The following is a 20,863-nucleotide window of genomic DNA, read 5'->3' as shown; positions in this document are numbered from 1 at the left end:
TGCAGCCCCGTATGTGTGCGGAGGTTTGTTCCTAGTGCTGCCCCAGTTTTCGCTTCTCTCTTCTGCTGTAAGAAAGGACTGGCCTAACTTGCATATGCATGAGCCCCCTGCTGGGCAGCAGCCAAAGACTAGCTGAACCCTCGTCTCTGGCGGCGGTACATGCAGGTTCAGTGGCGCAGGCGCACTCTGCATGCATTCATATCTTGTTAAAGTTCTGCTAATAATTTCATCTTCTTCGCGCAGCTGGTCAGTCCCAAGCACCTCCGTTGCTCCCTCGCCCCGCTGACTATCCATTGTTCCGCTCACCGTATCCTTTGCTTCTCTCCAACACCTAGTGGTACTTTTAAAAAAACAATCATGTTGTTTTATGATGGGAGGTCTTACCAGCTGCCATTTGCCACTGGGCCTTTAATTTTTACAAAATGTATATTTGTGTAAAAGAAAGAAATTTACTGATGTTTCTATTATTATTGCTGTTATGATAAGAACTGCTTATACAGTTAAAGTAAAGAAATAACTAATTTTCGCAGGAGAACAAACAGTCTACTGAAAAAATAGACAGCAAGAGATGTTGTCTGCATCATGTGCCCAGAAATGAATTGCAGGATAGAAAGGCATTATTCATTTTGCCATCTCATTTGTGGCCCGTGTGTATACCAGGTGCCCACACGAAGACAACTACTCACATATTGCTCTGTTCTTTCGTGGCACTGAAATGATTCCCACCACGAGGTACAAGCATGCTCTTCGTTGTTACCTTTTACCATTCTGTTTATGAAGAGGCCTGTCCCCGGTTGAAGCAACCATAATTTCCACCCAACCCCACTTCCCACCATCTCCTTTGTTGATCTCCCACACCTAGTGGTGCATTAAATAAAATGTTCATTTTGTTTTATGATGGGAGGTCTCGGCAGCTGCAATTTGCCACTAGGCCTTTCCTCACTACAAGACGTTATTTTTGCGTAAGTGTATTTTTCTTTTTTAAATGTATCAATCCAAGTGGCATACGCACTCTTAGATCAGTAAATATAATAAATACTTGCAACGCAATAGGTCTCGCATTAGTGAGAGTTTAAGCTATTGGCAATGTAAATGACAATGCTTTTTATTTATATGTTTTAAAAACATGCACGTGGTGTGGAAACAGGCGCAATTACTGCCAGCCTTGCTTCTCGTAAGCAACAACTACAAAGTGCGTGATGCACAACTTGCAGGTTTTCAAAACACATAAATAAAAGGCATTCTCATTTACAATGTCAATAGCTCAAAATTTCACAAATGCGAGACCTATTGCATTGTGAATGCTTGTTTATTATGAAGTCAGAAGAGTGTTGTGAGTCCTTCTTCAGTTTCACATATTCCGCTGATTTGCTCTCTGATCGCCTTCCTCTCTCCGAGGGTTTTTCCTGGATGATTTCTGCAAGGAATGAGAAGGGCTAGTGTCAGCCTCCTGCTACCTTTCATGCTGTTTAATTGCATCATGGTTACACAAGTTATAACCCTTTCAGAGGACTCTTGTTGGGGACATCTATCCCGTCTTCTCTTTATTTTTCTTATCATCCCACCAGTTTTTTAGAAGACTCAGGTGCCTGCTTCGAGCTATCCTTTTCAGAATTACTCTTAAGCTGTGATTTATTATGCCTGGCTCCCAAATTATCTCTACCTATGGATGTATAGATTTACTCAATAATTATAGGTAGTTTGCGGTCCTGATTTACCAGAGCAACCTGCGTGAGTCGCTGGCATTTAGCCAACACTGGTGCTTTGTATTACTTAGTATGATTGAGGATACTATAGCAAAATTGCCCATTAATTTCATCCCCAAATCCAAGGCATATTTATTTTCAGTCTGCTGAAGCACCTATGGCAAAACTGCTAAGGGCGGTGTACCATGCCTTCTGGTATAGAGTGCAGCAAAGACTGTGCCGCCAGTGGCACAATCTTCCACTGGGGGAGGCATCCCGATTGGCATGCATATTGTGAGAATAATATGTTTTTCCTGGGATCCCGTTTGTGGGAAACACTGCTTCACGCTGATTTGTTTTTAGTGCAATCCAGAACGGAATCTCTTCCCGTCTGCTGGGAACTTTACCCACCTGTATTGCATTAATGGCTACTGGACTAATTCCAGGCATAGCCAATTGTGGTTGTGCAGCTTGAGCAGCCCTTTCTGGGATAGCTGTTATGGTGCGCATAATGAATTGTCCATGATGTCTAAAGAGTGCACCTCATTATTTTTATAGTACTCCAAGCTCTACATCTATAATGATTGCTGTATCTGAATACGGTGTATAACCAGCTAAGACTGGCCATGTCTCTCCCTCATTACTTAGGAGACCTGGTCTGACATTTTAAAATGTATGTGGTAAGGTGCCTAGGAACCAGTTCATGTGTCACTGATAAGTGAGTGGGATTTCTAAATTCGAATATGCTCTATATTGGTTAGGTACAAATTCCCTGAGTAGGCATTTACTGCTGGGAATGTTACCCATGAAAAGAACACTTTTGTTTTGTATTCTTCATGGGCCTCTACCAATAAGGTAACATCCCCTACTGTTCGTGAGAGTCCATGTTGTAGTAACATTTGTGTAAGTGCAGGCCTGTAATTAAGTGGTAGAACCACCTGTCCTGGATTAGCTATGGAAGTATTCGGAATATGTGGAATTCAGAGTGGTACCTCTGTGGGGTGATCCTTTTGAAAGTTCAAGCTTGAACAACCTACAGAAATGGGGGTTTCCTACTTTGCTGTGGAGGATTTTTCCCTAGTCACACAGATGTCTGCAGTTAGCTGGTGAGTAGATGCTTTGGGCACACAAACGAAAAACTACTTAGCAGATCAATTAAATAAGTACCCAAGCTAGAACATTGGTGGCACCATGTCGTATGGTTCATACTTTCTCAGTAAAGCTGTGCATTTTTGGACAGCATAAATGTAAAAACTGTGCAAAACTGAGCCCACGCACACCATCAAGATAATGTTGGCCTTAGTCCTGGCTAGCTCACAGTAAACCATCTGTACCCCTAACCTAGCAAGGTAACAGGTGGTATGTGCAACCTCAGAACATCACAACCCTGACTCCCCAAGGAAATCATGTAAAGAGATCTAAAGCCCTTTCATTTGGGAACTCATGCATGCCCACAGGGAACCAGAAGAAATACTCGAATTGGAATTTCAAATATTTATTGAAGCAATAAGATTCTTGTGTAAAATATGTGCTCTGCATTTATCAATAGAAAAAAACAAAACAGAGTAATCAGTATCACAAGAATGGTAAAGAAAATGAACAGTTCAATCATTGTGCTGAGAATATATGTTTGCTTAGGAGTATAGTTAGAGTTATGCTCCTATCTACGGCTCCCACTCCTAGTGTGCCTAAGGTGGGAGAATCTGCCAAAATCCCTGAGGGTGATCTAACTCCCAAGCTACCTGTGGGTATGTTTCATCTGGAAGCGCATCTGTGGTGTAGAGCTGGGCACCATTCTTCTCAGGAGGTCAATAGGATTCCGCTGGGCTGGAATTCCAACTTGGGGCGACCTCACAGTGTCAGCAAAATGCTTCTCTAACTAGACAAAGGAGTGATGTCCTTTGTATAATAACCTTCACCCATGTTGCCATGCTGAAGCTGCAGTCAGGCAGCCATTATTGATTCTAGCCTTACAGAGCTGTCACCTATGGACAATAACAAACAACAACATTTTGCGCATTGAACTTAGTTATTGTACGGAATGTTCAAGGCCCTGATAATATGGCTGCGAAAAAGTATAAATCTAAGCAAAGAATATGCCTCTTTTTAATGCATTCTTTTTCCCCGCAGGAAATTACAACGCGTTCATTACAACGACTGCGTTGTAACCACGCATACCATTACCCCGCAAGTCGTAACAATGACTTGTGGAGGGGGGACGCTGGATGTTGGAATAGTATAATTTACTATTCCAACTCCAGTCTGTGCGGACAGTAGGGAAGGTGTTGGATTTTAAATACAACACCTTCTGCCCCCTCCGCAAGTCATTGTTCCAACTTGTGGAGTAATGGTATGCGTAATTACAACGCGGTCGTTGTAACGACCGCGTTGTAATTCCCTGAGGGGAATTTGTTTTCGTGGTAAACGATGTTTACCCTAAGCAAAGTCATTTCAGAGAATATTATCCCATACAGGCACATAAGCAAGTGTGTGTCAAATGTCAACATTCAAGAAAGATGTCTACTTTAAACATGAGCATCTAAAACTACAGAATTCGCCTATAACAATGATGTTCATACTGTTTCAAGGATTTTTCCAACTCTTCTTTATATGGATATAACATTTGTGTTCTTTCAACTGAAAATTCTCGTGTGCACTCTTCTTTCTCTGAAGATATTTCTGAAGGGGATACTCTATTATGTTTTACGGTTGTACCTGATTCACTGGAAAATAAGAAAGAACTTATTAATGAGAAATAATGAGAAAAAAGATTTCTGCAAAACCCGTACCTGATCGGGATATGTCAAAAAGTACTAAAATTGTACTTGGAATCTAGCATGAGTGATGCACTCTTCTTTCCTATCAACCCACCCACAGGAAGAATATGTTGGTCAATATTGCAAATAGAGGAAGGGCAATGGCTTCAAAAGGAAACAGAGACCCTCTGACTTGTGCATCCGCTGAGCACTGACACCTGCAGGTCAAGAAGGATGACTAAAGGCAAATAGTTATATTTAGTAATGTGTCATTTAGAGCATGGTATCGAACCTAGCGGTAGGTATGATATGCCATAAGTGTATTTCTCTGTAATGTGCTCATTGTGCACATGAAATGAAGCTGATTTTTCAGAAAATAAACCATAACAATATTTAATATGACTTAAGTTGTTAAAGTACTCTTCTTCACTGCTGAGAAGCTAACTACCTTTTGCTTCAGGAACGCACAGTCCTGGCAGATGGTACAAGTAGTTCCTATAGTACCTAGCTGGTCTGTGTGCGCAGCTGCGAGGCAATTAACAGTTATACATTGCACATAATCATTTATACAGACAATGAGTAATGAAAAGTATTTTCTGTTATCGTTTTTCGTGTTCCTTCATGACAAGAGTCCCTGAGTTCATGTGAAACAATCTCTCTAAAGCTTGAGCAAATAATCATTTGTTCAGAAGAGTTGAAAGTTTGTTTCCAAAAATTACTTTATTGTTGACTATTTCTCTGAAATGCAAACTATCCTCAGTAGTCTCTTGTGAGCAATTAGTTTTCCTCCCGAAAAAACAAACAAATTAAATCTCATGGTCCTGTCTAAAGCAACATAATAGCACAACTGATTAGCAAGGATGTCTAGGAGCATAACATCCTTTATACACAATATTCCAAGATGCCTGCCACCATCTCCAAACAACAAGAGAGTTTAAGGATTCCTGGGAATTATAGTTTTTTGTCAGTGACTGTTGCTTAGTGCGACTGTAGGAGAGTGGCATCGACTGCATAGTTGCCCCCAACTTTTTGCTGATGTTTTGACTGTTTTCTGACTCTAGCCAGGCTGTGGCCCTGCTATCCAGGACCCCAGCCTATCTGCTTCCTCTCTAAACTGATGTGAGTACCCTAGGTACATACCAATTGGATACTGAGGACACCCTATCAGCCCCTTGTAGATGGTACCCTAGGTACCCGGGGCATGGGTCCCTCAGAGGCCTACCAGGGTCTGCAGCACTTATTGTGCCACCCCTGGGACAGCCATACAAACTGACACCACCAGACCACTACTGTAGTCTGGGTAAGGTGGTGCTTGTACCCCTTACAGGGATATAGGTATCCTGTATCCCACTTAAATACAACACATATATCCTCATAGGTCACCCCTAAGGCAGGCCTTGCTAATCCTACAAGGCAGGGTGCTGAGATATGTGTGAGGGGGAACCCCTACCTGAGTAGGGCCCCTCTGCAACCTTTGTTAAAACTATTGCTGGGTTGTTTGTAGTGCAGCCATACCATATACTCTTAACTGCATTATAAGTAATCGTGATAGCGTGATAACTTGAGAGTGGCTGCACAGAACCATGTCATGTTTGGTGTCAAACATCGTGGAATCATACCCCCAATCCAGCCATGGGAATGAGGGCATGATTCCCCCCTGCTAGAGGGGTGATATGGTAAAAGTGGCAGATTTTAGACACCAATTTAAAAGTGCACACGTAGTACAAAATAGATCCTACCCCCCACCCACACGACTCTGGCTGCCTGTTGCTGGGTAGAACTCCAGCCACGGCAGCTGGACAATAGGGATCTTGTTGCAGGGAGGTGTTCCCACCTCCCCAGACAGACTATCTGTATTGGAACTGGGTGGGTGCTCCATAGGATGTCTTTCAAACTTGCACGTAGGCTTCTCCAGTGCCTACTTCTGCATACACCGCCTCGAACCGGTTCAGGGGCATCCTGTCCCCTGCCCAGGTGGGAAAATACACAAAGGGGAGCGGGTGAAGCCACCCTTTCCTGCCTGAACTCTCATTGGTGGGCTCTGATTCAGACACTCCCCTAATCTCTGGATAAACAGACCCCCCAGGATATAGCGGCATGGATTCGCAAATTTAGCGGCACAAATATGGAAATTTAGCGGCACAAATATGGAAATTTAGCGGCATTTTTGCGGCACTTTATTTTACTCATAATCATTCATTTTCAGCTTTAAATCAATGGAAACTCTTTTAGCAGAGTATTCCACTTTGGATAGGGAACCTGGAATATGGAACAGAGGAAGCAGCCCACAGGTGAAGGCTGTTATCCTTTGGAAATGCAATTCTCCATTTGCTTTAGTATAGGTTGGTAGCAGTTATCACACGTTTTGACACATTGCGGGACCGGTGTTTGGCACATCCTTAACCCTTTTCTCGCCTGAAAGTCTAAGAGCCCCTGCAGCTCCACTCTGCCTATTGCTTAAAGATTCAGCCCCCCCCCGAAGTTTTTTCTTAGGCCCCCCCCCCCGCAATTTGGCTCTAGTTGCGCCTCTGCCTGTGGGGGCAGAACATCATCAACTGCGGGATTAGATTCAGGGGTTGTACATTGCCAATTTCGCAGGCACTTTTGTAAAAATTGCAGCATTTTTACAAACACAGCACAAATTTTGGTCTCTGACATGATGCAAGACCAGTCGTTTATCTTTTCAAAGCCCGAACCCGACCGCGTTGTTTTCATTGTATCCTTTCCCTTTTCCCCCCACTCCCTAGTACTGCTGATTCACGACTTAGTGGGAAAGGACTGATTTCCTAACCCAGGCATTGATTCCCAACAGTAAGCGCTGTTCAGGCACGCCGGCTTAGTTTTATCACTCTTTGTCACAAACCTTTGATTACTTCCCCTTTTTAGGTCTCGCGAGCCAAAGGCTCGAAGAGACATTTTATATGTGGGATTTTCAAAGTGCTACCCACACTTTTGGCTGGCCTAAACCTTGAGTGCACGATCACATGCACGAGCACAGCTGGTCCCACTCCCCCCTCCCTTCTCTATAGCTTTGGCTCCTTTGAAGCACTTCAAAGGGTCCGCTCCCCCGCCCCCAAGCCTCGTTGTTTCTCCTTTCAAGTCCCGGAGTCTAATCTTCTGCCTGTCCACATGCTGGGTAAGAGTTATTGAACAATGTTTACTCTTTTCGTGTCTGAATGGTGTTTTTGTTTTGTTGAATTGCATTTAGTCGAAAAGTAATTCAGAGAAAAGCTTTCGGCTTGGTGTTTGGTATTGAAGACCCATTATTTTACTACCAATCACGGATGTCCTTTTATATTTTTTCCATTCTTCTGAACTGTAGAGAGGGCATCATTCCTCCATTTGAAACTAAAACCCTACTTAGCACAAGAAAATCAAAGGACGTGCACGCTTTACTTTTTAAAAGAGTCCTTTTTCCCATCTGAATGTTCTTTTTAGCCGCGGGGGTCTACGGCGCTCCCCACCTGTGCTGTTTGCACCTTCCTTCGCCTTTGGAGCCTGGCCAGTACTAGAAAATGTTACTCCCAAAGTGTGTTTTTATTGGTTTTATTTCGCGGCCGCGTGGTGTTCCTGTTACATGTTTCCATGCTTGTTTAACATGCGTCAAGGTCCCGGGTGAGCAAAAGAATAAAACCTTACAAGGGGGCAGACATTTTTTCAATACACTCCACTGGCAAATATCGTTACTTTTATTTAAATGTCTTCAAAGTGTCCTACATATGAACATTTCTGAAGAAAGGTTTTAAAAACGCGTCCCACAAATATCAAGCGCGTGCTTTGAATCATACGGTTACAATACAAGAAGGATTGCTTAAAGCAGGAATATAGTTTCTCGCTGTCGTGTTTCTTTTTGCTTGATTATATTTATATTCTCTGTATAAAAGTTCTGATTTGTTTTCGCTTTTATCTTTTCACCGGTAACCTCGTGGTGTGATCTTCGGACATGTGTAGCAACATTATAGTTAGGAAAGCAGTGAGCATCTGAGCATCCGTTATTTCAATTCATTTTTTAAAATGCGTGTATTTGTCCTAGCCAGAGGCGCAACTAGAGCCAAATTTCGGGGGGGGCTGAGCAAAAATTTCGGGGGGGGCTGAACTTTAAACAATAGGCAGAGTGGAGCTGCAGGGGCTCTTAGAAGGGGTGAAACAACAGCAAGGCCTCATTAACATGCAAATGGTCTTTTAAAGACCTGTGAAGTGCTCGGGTGCGGCTGCTTTTTTGCCCGGGAAGGTGTCTCATCCCGGGCTGCCACACACGACGGAGGGGGGCTGAAGCCCTGTGAGTCCAATGGGTGTTGCGCGCCTGGTCCTAGCCTATGTGACCCATCCGTTGTGAAGTCTACGGGCATTAGCAACGATCGCGGACTGTACAAATGTAGGGGGTTTATTTACAAGCCGCTGGGACATCACTTTACATATGGGAACAAGGCAAGATGGCGCAAGGGGCTTGTAAATAAGCTCCATAGTGTTGTGACCTCCAGTCCCCAGTCTCCCAACTATTCCAGGTCTTGGAATTTTCTATTGGAACATGTAGGAAACCGGGATTTTATTTGTCACCTGTTCAAATAGAAGGCATCATTAAAGTCCCAGAGTGTCGGAATATAAACACAATTTAAATTGTGTAAACATTAATTGGGGATTGTTTGAAATTATATGCCTTTTAAGGACGGCCTAGTTTAGTCTATAAGGTGAACATACTTTAATCTGACAAGATGACGTCAATAGGCTAAAATGCAGACTTCGAGCCAGGAGCCCTCTGAATAAATCCCGGCTGTACAATTTCCAAATTACTTTATCCTCAGCAAATTAATTCCCCTTTTTTTCCTCAGTTCCTTTATATGTCAAAGCTCCTTGGGTGTCGCTTTGCGGCTATTTACTTCTTGTTTGAAATGTTATTAGTAAAATACAAGCATTTGAAGCGCCTACGATATACTGGTATGAAACTTTCAGGTGCTAATCTCAATAGCTGCTCTACAAATTTCACTTTTATTATTTTAGCAAAACTACACCTATTGGTAAATTACATTTGTATCCCACTATATTTTTTTTTGCAAATATCTGAATGCGTCTTCACTTCGCTCTCTGCCATATTATGCATCAGCTAATACACAATTTTCCCTTTTGCCCAACTCCGTTACACTGCATAACTGCTTTGTTATAGTCTTTAGTGTCTCCAAAGCAAATCTTTACAGACAATCTTTCGTACACACAAGGGCATCCTCAGTCACCACGATACATGTAAGCATCCACAGAGGCCACAGGCATTCTTTCATCACAGGAGTGGGGGCAGAACATCATCAATTAGTTTCAGGAGTTGTACATTGGCGATTTCGCAGGCACTTTTGTAAAAATTGCGGCATTTTTACAAAAGTGCCGATTTCGCGGGCACTTTTGTAAAAATCGCGGCATTTTTACAAAAGTGCCGATTTCGCGGCAAGCCGCGAAATCGCGAAATCCTGGTGGGTCTGGATAAAGGTGGGTGCAGGGTCCCCAGAGCCTCAGATTAATCTTGGACTTCAAAGACTTGAACCTTCGACGAGCTGCCGCACAGCTGAATGAAGAAATCTCCCTTGGGGTAAAGGAGTTACCCCCCTGCTTGGCAGGCACCTGAAACACTGCAAGTGACCCAGTTGGAACTCCACTGCTCCTACAAACATCAAAGACTTCTACCTACCCTGAGGTGGGTTTCCAAGCATCCCAGAGGCCAGTGAGTGTGCACAGCAAAGCTCAGCACCGTGGACCCCGTGGGTGCCGAGATCCCCAATACCCCAGGACACCAGCCACCTCTTGCACAGCATACAACCCCAACCAGTGGGGAAGTTGTGCTTTGGCCCATCATTGAGCCAACCTCTCAGCATTACTTGTGCCAAAGAACGATGCTCCAGCCCGCTCTGGCAACCCGTGGGCTCATCTTTACACACTCCAAATTGCTGGCTCCCGTGGTCCCTTGTCTCTCGACTTGTGGGCCCTAGCAGAGGTTAATCTTTACTTTAAAGGGCTCCCCTGGTTGCTCCAGGCCTGCTCTACCGTCTCCTTACTGGAGACCTTGCTCAGACCTCGTGGGTCTGCACCGTAGCTGTTTTGTAATCCTTGCATGGGTTGCGGTTGCCAAGGCTTAGTGGATCCAATCCGGACACTAACACCGCAGTGGCCTTCATCCTTTGTGGGACAGTTGTCCTCCAGAAGCTGGCCTTCCTTGAAGCCTCCTGGACCCCGTGGCTGCTGATCCAAGCTACCCGTCTTCAACCTGGAAGCACTTGACATTGAAGGGCTCTTTCTCCTGAGCTCCCTGGTCACTGGCTAGTGACCCAGACTCTGTCCCCTCTGCTTTCAGGTCCTTTCCTTCAAGATATACATCTTCAATCTGCACGACATCGACGACGCTTCACGCCAGCAGCAGTTCTTCACCTTTTTCCATTGAAAACGAGATCGCGACCCGACATCGAAAAAGACCTATGCACCCGGCTTCCCTGGAGCAGGTAACAGTGGTACCTCGGTACTGTCGTGGGTGTGGGCCCTACAAAAGCTTAACTCTAAGCTCCTGAACTTGAACTCCTGCTAGAAGTGTCCAGATTCTTGTAATTTCCAACCGCAACATTTCCCATAGGGTTTAATGGAGATCCCGACTGTAGTTTAAACACTGCACCCGTCTCCCGTGGGTCCCCAACCTCACTACCTTGGGTGGTTTCGTAAGGGGCCAGCGACCCTAAGTGCCCTAGGCACTGTCTGCAGAACTGTCGTGGTTCTTATACCACTTTTTAAATATATGGTTTGGTCCCCCCCTGGGGCCCTGTGATTCCAGTGCTATTTATTGTTGATTAAATGCTTTATTGAATTGTATATTTACCTCCAGCCTCACAAGAGACTAGTGGGATTTGTTCTTAGAATAAATACATATATTTTGAATATATACCTGTGTGGACTACTCTTTCATTTGGTCATTCAAGAGGTTATCCATGGTAAAACAATAAGCTTAACACTCCTTCAAGACTTAGCCTGAAGGCTGCTCTCCACAGCTACCACTAGGATAGCTTTCTTTAAAGGCTGTCTTTTAACCTATCACCTTAAGAGTCAAATTGGACTGGTGCAAGGTGTCCCCTATAACTAGTGGACAGCATATGCCAGGCCAACTTCTCACAGCGACCTCACAGAGGATAAGCCTTTCAATAGTTGGTGCCCATATTCAATGACCCCTAGTCTTTCATTTTTTGTAATGTTCTCGACATGAGTGAGTTTGAAGTATTATACCCCTGCACACATAGAGCCCTGAATTCTAAGTTACACATCCTGACAGAATGTGGCTCACTGAAGCAGTGTGTGGGGAGATTCTGAGAGGTCACCAAGGGAAAAAATAACATTTGGAAAAGTGAAAGATAAGGTATTGTTGTAAAACACAAAAGGACACATTAGCCCACCAGATCTGGCACTAAGGGGGACAATTTACATGGCAGATGTCACCTGTGGTGATGGGAGCTAATGGCTGAATGAGGCACAGTATTTTATTTTTACATTTACGATAAAAGGTGGAGGTCATGTTATGTATGTTTCCCCCAATACTCCGATAGTATAGAAGCTGAAGACATGGTCAGCGGATTTTGGGGCCATACATAAGATAAAATCGTATATTGATAAAAAGTGATTAAAGGGATGATTTTCACCTTGGGATTCTGAGTGACATCATCGATAACTCGAGGTTTGTTCTGTTGTTCAGTTGATGTCACATAGAACACTTCCAGTGAAAAATATCCCTGTTATTCTATGTTACCAATTGAGAAAGCGGATTTACCCATGTGTGTGCCTTAATATATGTATACTATGAAAACAACAATTCTCAAATGCTCATATGTGCTTTACATGTATTGTTATATATTAATATTGAATTGCTATGTTGTTAATGCTTCAGCATAAAGTGCACCACACTCTTAGGTGCCGATTCCGATCCAGGTCGGAAAGCACTCAGACGAGCCGGATCCGGAGTGTTTTCCGACCTAGCTGGAGTCCTGCAGTCCGACCGAGCGAGTACGATGTGGCCGTATGCTGCCGGACTTGGTTCGGTCGGACTCCCATAGATGTCAATGGGAGCCGGTCGTACGACGCGTAGATGGGCTCCCATTGACTGAATGGGTACGTCTCGCGCAAGGGCGCCCCCTACAGTGGGTACACATCGGTGCCATCCGCACCGTACATGCCTGTGTTGGGGGACCCTTGGGTCTCCCCCTGTGTCCGAGTCGTAGGGCTGCGGGTGACAGGGGGTCCGACGCGGACCCGAAAGGCAACCACCCGGACGATTTGTGAGCTGGACACTCCGGCTCGCACAGTCTGTCCGACGCGTGCATCGTACTGGCTCGGTCGTGAATCGCATCCATTGCACGCCACGGTCAGCTTACGACTGAGACGTATGGAGCGGTTCGGATCCCGGAAATGACTCGGTGGGTGAATTTCACGTAGCTCGCATCAGACTTGCTCGCTCGTACAGCTGTACGAGTCGGGCAGAAAACACGCATACGGCTCGTAGTTTTTCCGGCTGGATCGCGTTCGGTGCCCTTCCGACCCGGATCCGAATCGGCCCCTAAGTATTTTTGCTCAGTTCCATATCATTTAAATGTATAGGAACCCTATAATTTCATAATTTGTGGGTTAGTGTTCCAGTGTCCATTTACTTGTTTTGAGAAAAAATGTATAAATGTAACAAAAAAACTAAAGCATTACATTGATCTGGGACAAAGCTCTGGTCTGTGGAAACAGCAATCTCCTTGCATTATTTTTGCTTAATTACTGGCTATTTAGCATTAAGCCCATGTTAGACATTATAGAGTATCTCAGTGCTATATTTTTCTTTTATTTCCATCCATAAAAAAATTGTATTTTGAACAGTTCTATTTAACAGTTTAGGAGAAACAGTAACTGACAACTGGAATTCTTCAAATGTGTTTTCTTAAACCTAATAAAAAACAACCACACGAAACACCTCAGGTATTCACAACATGTCAATACTTTTCAGACAGAGATGAGGGTTTTTCCATTTTAAATGTTTTACATTGAATGGACAGAAACACATAAAGAGGTAAATGGTAATAACTGTGTTTTATTCACATTTAGGTTGACCATAGCTAATGTAAACTTGCGTTGAAAATGGCTAACGTTGGTTGTCACCTGGCTTTGTGACACGTGAACCTTTACTTTCTAGAAGAAGCTGGAGTTCTAAATATCCAATGCAATGTTCGTTTATGTTCCTTCCCATGTGAAATAGTTGCTGTTGCTGTGATAATCCTGGAATGTTATGGTTGGTAGCATACTCAGGTAGACACCTGCGGAGCGCAGTCTGGTCTCCGTATCTCATCCGTATCGTTACTCGTAATAATGTGACTTTGAAGGACGCTGAGAAAAGCTCTCTTGTGGAAGGTCCTTAAGCTAATGAGCATATAAATATATTGTCTCACTTTAACCTGATTTAATCATTTGATGAGAACCGTGTATAGGTGTACCAATGTTACAATTGTGTGATTGAGATAGTGCAGAGTAGATTGTGAGTCACTCCCTTTTTCTATGCAGTTTAGGGGCGAGTCTTCATCCTTCCCTTTTTAGTGACCTTATTCTGGTTCATTCTCTAACTTGCTGATTTGATCTGAACTTCGTATTAATTGATGCATTCATATATTGATCGATACCAACTTGATGATTTTTGCCTTCTTTAATCTAGTAACCTGTAATAAACCTTCATGGTTTGAAAATGTAATCATTCTCTCTCTTCTTTGCAGTGTATAATGTGCTTTACGGTTATTGAATGCGTTGAGTTGCTGAACTGTTCAGCTGTGAGTTTCTATTTGTCAGAGAGCACTTTATGGGCCCCAAAATTAACCCAAGGCAAAACACTATCAAGAGTAAGGGGCTGATTACGATGGCGGGTACCACGGCAAAACCAGTGGTCAGATTGGTTTGCAATGCCTGAATCATCCTACCGCGGCGGTCGGATTCCAGGATACACCGCCGGAAAAGTGGAAAATCCATCTGCGGCGGTCTCAATTGCTGCGGAAAGACCCAAAACTGCCATTTGCCCAGCGGTCAGGAATGCATGGAGATGTCCGGAATTCAATTTTCACTATACACAGTAGTGCTTCCGCCGTCCCCGAATGGCCAGATTCTCTGCTGCAGTGTGATGGGCTGTTTGAGGCATCGTGATTTGTCTGGCAGTCGTAACTGCATTCCGCACAGCGGTCCCTCTCTATTGGCTCCGTCACCACCGGTGTAGAAGGAGATTTCTGGCGGATCCCGAGACTCCGCAGCGGACGGAAAACGGGCTATCTTTGCCCATCATAATACGGCGGACGCGAGGACTGCCGATGGAGTACGGAAAAGGACATTTTCTGCCTACGACCGCCATCGTAATTAGCCCCTAAGTGTGGAAATGACCAGAGGAGCTTCAAAGTGTATTTCAGCAAACCCTATTCAATTCCATTTGCATTACGCCATCTTAAAAATGATGCAGATATCCCTGGCTTTGCTCCAGGGATTTTGTAAATGTGGTATAAGAGGCAAGGTGTAGATATACAATAGCGGCCACTCGTATTGCAAAGTGGTGGGACAGGAGGAGTGGTAACACAAAAAAAACTGAAATTTAAATAAGGAAATTAAAACGTACCTGCTCCGACGGCCACCGTCTTGCTCCTGATCCTTGCGTCCAATTCAGGAACTGCTGCACACTGCGCAGTCTCCCAGCTCCTAATCCCAGCACTGCTCACATGCTGGGAATACTATTCTCAGCATGTAAGCCGCCCTAGGATTGGTCTGAGTGCCTCGTTTCGGCACTCAGACATGGGCTGGGAGCCTATGTTGGTTTCTCCACCCAGCTGTACAACACAACCCGGATGGAGAACGGCTAAATGCGCATGACGGTTTGGCCTCCCCCAGAGGGCTGGTCAAACCATCATGCACACTTGAAAGTGCCCACCACTCCCCCTCCCTGGTGCTGCAGCTGCAGCGTCAGTATGGAAGGCCACACCCCTCCCTCGGATCGCGGCCTGCAGGGCTAAACAAAAAAAATGATAATAAAACAGTATTATTGTACTTTGCCTTTGCTAGCTTTCAGCAGGGGTGGGGGGGGGCACGCTCCCCCGCCATAACGGAGGAGCTGCCCCTGTAGATATGCAGTCAAATGAGCATCCTCTAAGTTTATAAAACCGCGCAGAATTCAGATTAACTTTAAATACCTTCAAGACATACATGTAAAAAAAACTGTACTAAAATGCATTTAAGATTTTCAAGCATCTTCTTTCAAATCTATTACCAAGAAAGCATCACAATACAAAAAATATTTATGACATAAATTAGAAAGAGAGGTTTCAACAGCTCATTCTTCACAGGCCGTTCAATCAGAGCCAGACAGGACATTTATCTCATCAGGCATTTCCACACGGGGATTGGAGCTACTGGACGACGGCTTATTGGGTCACAGCTGATGACACTTTCAAATTCTCCTGCTCACAGAGGCGCAGTGAGATCTTCAGGAGAGAGCAAGGCTGGAGAGGATGTTTATTCTGCCGGGCATTTCCCCGGTGGGCTGCTGCCATTGGAGCCAGTTTTTTGGGCAGAGGGCCTCTCCTCGCGCCTCTGTCACTTTCCTCAGCTCCCTGGGGGTAAATGCAACAGGCAAAGGAGCCTTCAAGGCGAAGAGTAAGAGGGGTGGAGGGAGGTTAGAGAGGAAGCAATTAGAGGGAAAGAAGTGAGAGAGGGGAAAAGGAAAGAGCGAGAATGGATGCAAAGAAAGATGTGTGGGGAGAGACAAAGAGAGAGAGAGAGGGGAGAATGGATGGATGCAGGGCTGGCTTTAGCGCTGGTGGCGCCCGGTGCGACAATCATTTTTGGTGCCCCCACTCGCAATGACTGCCTCCTCGGATTTGCTCAAACACCCGGCAAAATTGCCCCTCATCTCTTCAATAATAAATTATTACTCAAAACAGTGCACCCATTGAGGTCAGCGCCCCCCTCCACAGGTCGACGCCCAGTGCAGCCGCACCAGACGCACTGCCCTAAAGCCAGCCCTGAATGGATGGGAAGCGAGAGAGAGAGGCAGGGGCGTAACACAGGCCCCCGAAGCCCCCCGAGCTTCATGGGGCCCCCTCAACACAGTACTAAGGCCCAATAGCTTCAGATTAAATCCGGAGCAGGGGCCCCTCTGTGTACGTGGCAGGTGGGGCCCATCAACTTTCGTTACCCCACTGGAGAGTGGGGAGGAAGAGAGTGGGCTAGTTTGAACCATTTTTCCAGAACTGCTTCTAGCTCCCCTTTTCTGCCTGCGTACATTGAAATCACACATGGTTGGTTGATTCAGTACCAGATTGTGGGGTCCTTAACACCACTTCCTTTTTAATCTGCCTGTGGTGCCTACTGCCCTGCACCCGTGCAGGATTAAACCCTGTGGTAGGAAGTCAAAATTTCGGGGACCCCCCTCACAAATTATCTCCTAATACTAAATGCACTGGATTTTTATACAAACTGGCAGCTGCCAGAAGATGAGCTTTTAAGAGACAAACTGTTCTGTGAATCTGATGTCTCTGGTTTATGTACTTTGTTAATGGGTACATTACATTAATACAGTATTTCTCTATAGAGTCTTTAACATAAAGTTTTAATTTCTTTGAGTTGATTAATTTTATTCTATTTTATGGAAACAAAAAACGTGATTGTAATTTTCTTTTAAGATCAGATCAATATTATTTTGATCCGTTGTCGTGGGGCCCCTAAATGGAGAGAGGCCCATAGGATGGAGCCTACTTTGCCTATTTGTTAATCCATAACTTCCCTGCACACTGTAAACAATTGTGTATGCTCTAAAGCATCTGTCTATCGAAAGTGGTGCGTCTCTTTTTTTCATTAAACGCACTTTACTCTTTCAGCATTGATCTAAGACGACATTTTATCACAGTAATGCTATTACACGATTGTAACTGTTTACATCAGGTGTGTTCCATTCCCTACATCGGTTTCATACTGTGCTTAGTTTTTATTAACTAAAACAGGTGCTGCTTAGTTATAATGGCGCTTCTCTTTTTCTGCACAGGCAGTGCCGCAGTTATGGAATAAACCATGTTTTGTAGCAGTCCAGATTTTTAATTGAAATCTTTTTAGCTTTTATACTTCTTTCTTAATTTGATTCTCCTTTGTTTTTGTCCTGTGTGTTTCTTAGAAAGGTTTTTTTTATTAACCAGGCACAAATAAACTTGTCTAAAGGAACTGTCTGGTTTCATGACACAATCTGTAGTCTGGTAAGTGGGAGTCCCCGCAAGGCATACGACGATGCTGTGAAGGATGTGGCCGGCGGGAGAGGGCAGGGGTGACGGACTGAACAGCTGACCCTCTTCCTTCCAGCTAACAGGTGTCCGAGGAGACAAAGGAACAGTCAGTTTTGTAAAGCGCGCGCAGCTCGGATCAGTAGCACGTAATCCGGAAACGCCTTTGTCAGGGACACGTGCAGCTGTTCTCGAGCTAGAAAGAGAGGCGACGGGAGGGCGGGAGAGGGTGAAGCGAAGTAAATTTTTAACTAGGTTTAAAACACCACTCGCAGACACGGTGCCCAAATTATTCGGTGTGCATTAGAGGCGGCTGTCTGGGGTAACATAAGGTGACCAAGCGTAACAAAAGGCGACCAGGCGTACGGAATGTGCTGTGACAGACCCGGTTTTCCATCACCTGTCCAGTGAATGGAGCACATTTTCTGAGAGGGTGGACTGAACAGACAGGAGAGCGATGTTTTCATAGGTTCAAGTGCAGGATTAGTTATCATCAGCCTCAAGCAGATAGCAGTATCATTAATTAAATCACGACACTGGGGGCAAAAGCTGTATTTAATCCCCCTACCGTCTCCTTGCTTGTGCTGTCAGTCAAGTCATGATGTACCCCTAAGTCGATGCCAACTGCTTCTATTTCTGTGTTTTTGTTTTCAAACTCTTGACACCCGATGTTATATGCAGATAATGCCATTTAGTGAGGGTGAACTAATGAGGTAAATGAGCAATCCACGTCTCTTAACAAGGATGGATGTTGGTAATGAGGCTAATAGGACCTGCCACTCAAGTGTCACTCAACACACCAGGTGCATGTGCCCACGACTCCATTTCGCTGCCTCACACTGTCACCGAGTTTCGAATGCAAGCGAACAACCATAGCGAGCCGCAGCATTCTAAGCAAGAATCTGATTGGCTGAGATGAATTCAGCATTCGATGCAAGATTTTAATTAACACCCATCCCCTTACTGTACCCAAAATGGACAAATAAATATTACCATTGTCTCTATCTGCCCCATCTGTCTATCACTGAGCCTTGAATGCAGGCATACTGGATTGACTGGGCCCTAGACACCTACACATCTGTTTCCGTCACTGGTTAGAGGCAGCAGACCCAGAAGCAGAGGACGGCCCGGGACCAGGGTTCAATTCCCGACGCGGCAGGGTCGTGGACCAGGGCCAGCGGACTCGATAATTCTCGCCTCGGTGCCTACTCTAACCAGGGATCACACTCGGCAACTCTGGGCATTAGCTTGCCTCATCTCCACAACGGCCCCCCACATTCGCCGGGGATGCCTGGTTTCACCTTGGAGATACCCAGGAGGGACCATCTCACAGGGATAGCCAGGACGGGTTCCCCAGCGGTCTACAGCGCCAGGACGCCTCAGGGCAGCAGTGCGCTTTACAAGACGCATACATTTACATATTTCAACTGAGAAGACTACTGGGAGTGTCAGACCTGCCCCTTTGTAAAAACTTTCCACCATGTGGGAGGAGTTGGCAGAGTATTGAGGGGTCAGGTCTTTCTCTCGAGCCCAGCTTGAGGCATTTCTACACAGTCACCCCCAGCCAGGGAAAAAAAGCTTCTGGGACTGCAGCCGATGTCTTGGGGTGAAGCAGACCGGCCAACTAAAAACACATTTCATCGTGTGAGGAGGGGGCAGGGTCTTGTTCCAAGAAGTACCCAAGAGGCACTATTCCCTCTCCCCCATCAAACCCTCCCAAAGACGAGAATCTGCAATGCAATAGGTCTCGCATTTACACGAGTTTCAGCTATTGGCATTGTAAATGACAATGCGTTTTATTTATGTTTTAAACAAAAAAACAAGAATGAAAGGCATTGTTATTTGCAATGTCAATAGCTCAAACTAGCGTAAATATGAGACTAATTGCATTGCAAGTGCGTGTTATTTTTTTGGTAGGCACGGGCAGATTAAGTGATTTGCCCCGCATCTCAGGATGTTGAGACGACACCAAGCTCTAACCTGATTCCCCAGCTACAAAGTCGGTAGCTCTGACCGTTAGGCCATATCCTCTCTTTGTCACATTAAGGGGGTTCAAAAGACCCATTTCTGCCTTCCAGGAGGTGGGGGCGGTGTGTTTTATATAGCAGGGCCCTACAGTCAGAAAGCAGCGATTTACACAGAACCAATTCCCAGTAGCCAGCGCTGAATAGAAAATGCGCAGCTTATTATCGCCCATCTTTTAGTGGATTTATTTAAACCTCTGATTACTTATTGAAAAAGAGTTTAGGAGAGAAAGGCAGGCGAGGTCTTTTGAGATGTTCACTCTGGAAGCAATAAATAAACGTAAACATTGAGTTGAAACACTGTCCTGAGAAATGGCATGTGCCCTTTTTATGAGTATTAAATATATATGTGTGTGCGTACGTGCGTGTGTGCCTGTGTGTGTTTTATGTATAGTTTCGTAGCAGGTGCGTCTTAAAGATCACAAGGTGCAGGATGTAGAAGAGAAATTATATGCAGGACCAGGTTAAACCGTATTACTAAAACTAGGATGTAATGGGGGTGGGGGCATGACCTGGTCACTTTGCACTACACCAAATCGCACCGCTGGTTTACGCAATTTTTACTGTTTCAAGCACATCGATATGAAGTGATCTGCCCAGAATCTCACGATGTCCCCGGCTAAGTGGCAAAGCCACGATTGTACCGCAGATCTCCAGGTTCCCAGCTCGGGTTCAAGACACTAGCCCACGTCTACCATTTAAAGCAACTCTACCATTTTACAAACCTCGGGAGATCAGGTAACTGCAGAGAATAAACAAGTTAGCTACCAATATGAAACACCATTTCCTCTGATGGCCGGGAATGTTTATGTTCTGTGAAAGTCAAGCCCTATTCAGCAAGAACAATCCTGTACTACTTTTTTCCGATTCCAGTTCTCTCGCTGCACTCTAGCGCTCAAGTGCACCTTTTGTACTATATTTATAGCGCTTTCCCATTTTGCGCCTACCTTCTGAAACAAACAGAACTCAAACGTAGATTTTTTTGTCTCAGTGCATAAACGCTTTCTTTGATTTTCTGGGCCGGAATTACATGCACTGCCTGGATGGTACTGATTTGTACTGAGGCGCTATTTTACATAAGTGTCATATTACATAGGTGCGCTATATAAAAA

The sequence above is a fragment of the Triturus cristatus genome, chromosome 4_2, assembly GCF_964204655.1.
Source record: "Triturus cristatus chromosome 4_2, aTriCri1.1, whole genome shotgun sequence".
Classification (NCBI taxonomy): domain Eukaryota; kingdom Metazoa; phylum Chordata; class Amphibia; order Caudata; family Salamandridae; genus Triturus; species Triturus cristatus.
This window is presented reverse-complemented; position numbering follows the sequence as displayed.